This window comes from Gnatocerus cornutus, chromosome 2 (genome assembly GCF_029298725.1).
Source record: "Gnatocerus cornutus isolate USDA-ARS CGAHR chromosome 2, icGnaCorn1.1, whole genome shotgun sequence".
In the NCBI taxonomy this organism is placed as follows: domain Eukaryota; kingdom Metazoa; phylum Arthropoda; class Insecta; order Coleoptera; family Tenebrionidae; genus Gnatocerus; species Gnatocerus cornutus.
Genome location: NC_142234.1, coordinates 7,335,934 through 7,340,716, shown reverse-complemented (window position 1 = coordinate 7,340,716; position 4,783 = coordinate 7,335,934). Strand labels below are relative to the sequence as shown.

The 4,783-nt window shown below is 31.5% G+C and overlaps 1 protein-coding gene across 1 annotated transcript in view; it reads left to right on the top strand.

Annotated features, from left to right (window-relative positions):
* Positions 1-1,403: 1,403 nt before the first annotated feature.
* LOC148178474 (WD repeat-containing protein 47) overlaps positions 1,404-4,783 on the top strand; it is a 28,215-nt gene continuing 24,835 nt past the window's right edge. Inside the window, exon 1 of the mRNA XM_088050400.1 lies at positions 1,404-1,535. The gene's annotated coding sequence lies outside the window, so the exon portion shown is untranslated. The remainder of the gene's footprint in view (positions 1,536-4,783) is intronic.

Here is a 4,783-nt window from a genome sequence, read left to right as displayed (position 1 = left end):
TTAGCTTGTTTTAATCGTACGTTTTTATTAACAGATTTGTTCTCAAAACACACCAAGCGATTCACATTTATTATGATTGTAAAAAACAAAGTAGCAAGTAATGAGGTGAGTCTATTTTTTAAAGTCTGTTAATACAAACACAGTGTACCTTCATGCTTTACCCATTTGTTATAAAAACTCTTTCACAAGGCACAATAATTGAAGACAATGTATAGATAATATTGTAAAAGTAATATCAGTGTTATATAATTATTATATTTACTAGTCAATTGAGGCGCCTAAGTAAAATATTTTCAACGATTAAATGATGTCACAAAAAGGAGCTTACAAAGTGTAAAAAGGCATTCTAAACTGTATTTCTTTGAGTAGAGTTCTAACGCGCGCTCCTGTGCTTTACAAGTGATGTCTATTTATAGAAATGAAACTTTTCTAGTTACCAAAAACATTCATTTTCTTGTTTTTTTATACTCGCTGGAACTGTATGCTCGAAGTTGTATGTACCTACTACAGTAATAATTTTAAGAGTCAACTTTAGTTACATATATTTTTTTAATGTGCCAATAAGCTTCAAATATAGCAAATCGCTATTTATTTTAGCTATATACTGACTTTGCTTGATTGTACATGTAAAACTTTCAACTATTAGATACTCTATGTTTCATAAACAACATACATATTCACTGCTAAAGTATTGAAACATTCCAACATAATATAAGTGGCACAAATTTTAAGATAACTCTTTGCAATAATCCTTTGTGATTTTGTTATTGTGCATTTAAATTACTGCAATTAATAATAATAATTATGTCGAGTAATAATAACATATCAATTTAATAAATTGTAATTAGATATTACTTTACCCCGATATTTTGTTTTATTAATACTTATTTATGAAAATAAATCTTGAGAAGATTTTAAAGCATTTTTTACTATTATAATCCTTATCTATAAAAAACGAAGAATAAAGAAAATGAAAACTTTTTTCAAGTTACCATAGTAGATCTATGCAACCAGATATACATTTTTTATAAAATATTTTATTAGTTAATTCATTAGGGGCTTAGTATACAATTTTTTCATAGAATTTTAGTATCTTAAAGTTGATCTTGTTTCTTTGATCCGTTATTATTTAATGGCCAAAAATATGGTTTCAATAGTCACGCCACAAGATGAATTCGTATTTCTCGCGCCTGCGTGTGCATCATCGATTCGTTCTGTTGCTACCAACCTTCTGGTTGAAAATATTCAAACTTCTTGGGCTTTTTCTGGACAACTAAACCTACGTTTTTCCTTCAAACTGTTGTAATCGTTTTTTAAGTATTTTTGAGTTTGCTGCTAAAAATAGGCGTTATAAAAATTGAAATTTTAACTTCAGTTTACGGTTTGTTATGTTGGCACCGTTATCAATAAAATGTCAACGTCTGAATCTGTCTTCTGCCAAAAACTAATCACAGTTATGGTGCAAGTGTGTTTACATTGGTTGTTTTCCTGATAGTTATTTTAAATTTTTGGATATATTAGAGTTTAAAGTTTGGGTAAGTATTAATTGTTCTATTTTCTTCACTATTTTTAATTAACTGACACATTTGATTCGTACCGCTAAACCGACACAATTCTCTTCTAGATTTTAGATCTTGATAGTTCCATTTAAAGTTCTTAGATTTTTATTACTGTAAACAATTTATAAGACAAATAATTGTGCCAGCATTGTGAGTCACTGACTTAGAAGTAGGACCAGGTCCAACATTTCAATTATTTATGGATATTACCTACGGCAATAAGTGTACTGGTGAAATCGTTTAAAAATAAGTCAGTTCTCTAAAATTGGAAGATTTGCGGAAGTGGATAACTTCATAATGTGTTAAGACAGTTTTCTTACGTTGGATGGTGAGTGTTCCATGTATGGTCTGAGACAAATCCAGTTGTCGCCCACGGGTTCATAACCTCCAGAGTCATTTATTCAGAAGGAAGGAATTTTGATTGATTTCTTCAAGACACTAATTTAGAAGTGCCGATATGCCACTATTAACCGATTTTACTTTGATGAATGTTGTGTGTATTTAAAACGTGCCAGGCATGATAAATGTGTGATGGGATTTAATTAACACGTTTATTGAGGTCTACAAGTTGGTGCAGATCATCTTAAAATTTCTCAAGGTTCTAATCCGACGCAGTTTTTGAACAATATACAGGTTGACTCCTTGGTAGTTAAAAAATGTTTAAACAATTTATGCATTGTGAAGAAAATAATTTTGTTAGGGGTGGTACTGTCATGAAACCCCTCTAGAATAAGCAAAACCTTAACTAAAAGTAAATCTTTAATAGAATTATTGGGATCTATGGTTGCTTTACTTTTTTTGCAATCATACGTTTGATAACTCATCTTTTATTCTTCGAAGAAGTTCGATAAGAAATTTATCTTGTATTAAAATTAATACCTATCCATTAGCACCTGTTTTATGGTTATACCGAAGATACGAACAGTGTAATAAATTCTAATGTTTTTCTATTGTGGATTTCAAGCGTAAATGATTTGGAACATGTCATAAAGCTTAAATCTAGGATGAAATTTAAATAAAGTTGTAATAAATATTTAATAGCTTATAACTAGTGGCCAACGATCTGATTTCAAGTTCACTTACTAATCCATTTAATGCTGTTAAATAAATTAAATTTGTATTGTCTAAAATCAGATCTGCTTTCGAACTTAAACTCTTTCAGGTACTTCTTTTTTAGATTCGCTATAGTTTTTTTAATCCTTTAGGGTATTTGCAATCTTTGGAGCTGTCTAATCTTCTTGAATTTCTTTATGCTAAAAGTTTAAAAATAACTCAGCGCTTAGATAACAATTTGTGCACATTATTTACTAGATCCTTTTTCTTCTATTTTTATTATACATACAGTTTGGGGAATTGCCACCCGATGCATGGAATTAAATTTAATAGAAAGTGGGGGACACCGAGCGAGAAAGAGATTCTTGCATTCTTTCATTCTCACACACATTAAGAAACATGAATTTTTGGTGAGTCCAAGACCGATTAATGGACAAATAGATGAGCGCAACAAAGAAAACAATAATTGCTATTGGAGCGAGGAAGATAAAAATAATTTACCCCCATCAGCGCGAATGCATGCGTCGTGGCATTGTTTTATGATTTTTGGTAAGACGAGGTGTTAACATGATTGCTCCTTTGGTAATTCTTCGCTGTTACAGAGATTTGGTTGTTCAAATGCAAAATGCAACAATTTTATTTTTTTATGAGTAATGATAGGCATTGTCTTTCTCAATGAATTTGAGTTATAAATTTCGAGAACTTTGTCACTAAGATGCGTTGAGGGGAGTAATACCACCCACCGACACTACTCCTCTCCCACTTCTTATTAAAATTGTTCCCATTCATCGGGTATCAATTCCCCAAACTGTATGTTATGTTAGTACCGTTGTAAACATACTCCTCGTAGTGTTTTGCTCATAAAAATAAATAAAAGGAATGTGCGTCAATGCTCCGAAAACTCTTCTCATAATCTCCAATAGCTTGATTCAAATATTGACGCACGATATATTTATTATAATTCCTCACAAACACACCATTTGTGTTCAAAAACGCGAAACAGGTTCGCAGTTTGAAGTCGGTCAGTGAAAACCTTCCAGATAAGAAAAATGCCTTGGAGTTATTGTCGGTGTTTTAAGAATCTCTTTAAAAAATATTGTTCTACTGCCACAAAAACCGATGAAAGAAATTAATTAGTTTTTTATTTTTAGTTTCATGTATCTGATGTAATCTCTCCGCAGGTTAAAGAATAAGTGTCAATATCGAATACTGTTATGTATGTTTATGTATTTACATTCAACTTCTTGGACATAGTTGACTGAACCCACTAACTCTAAAACCCCAAAATTCCTTTTGTAGTCGTTTTGCGTGGCTGGTGAATACCTAGAACGTTTAGAATCGCAGTAAAATCCATATAAGCTCACATCAGGCGAACGAAAAGTAGAAGTTTGAAGCGTGATAATCACATTGAGTGAATCTTCGTTCGTGTATTACCAACGCCAGCAGTTTATGTTAAAAAATATGTATCTAGATTCTAGAATGCAGTTTATAGCCTAATAATGTACTGTATTGGTTACTCAGGTAATTTTAATTACGGTGGTTTCCAGAATTGTTCAAATCCACGATAATCACTGTAATTAGAATCCAATTAAAACGCAAGAGATGCAGCTTAACACATACAACAAATTATACATAAATAGTTCACTCCACTCTCGCATTCTCGCATTTTTTCTGAGAAATTGCATTTGTCTGTTGTCACCTTTCGTACCGTTTCTCAAACGGCCCCAATCATAAAACAAGTCGTTAAGTGATAATTCGAAAATCGAACAATGACCTTTTCTTGTTTGAGCCGTGTTATTAATTTCAAGCAGCACTTTACAGAGAAAAACAATTTTTAACATTAATTATTTACTAGCTGTATTTTATTGTTACGGCACTGTATAATCTCAGAACAGCAATTGAAGAAAACAAAATAAATCCTCTTGTGCGAGCTGTAACTTATGAAATGATGCGTTTAGCTGTACCTCCGTTTTTGTGCTGGTGCTTTTCTAGCGAAAGAAATGCGATTAATTGCGACAGTTTCACTTAAGAAAAAACCTCAAAATATCCACAAGAAAGCTATTGGAGATTATGTGTAATTTTAGGTGAAATTTTTAACCCAATTTCAGGTCGGATAGTAATATTGAATTTATTTTGTAAAGTTCCCAATTACATATTTTATATTCTGTACA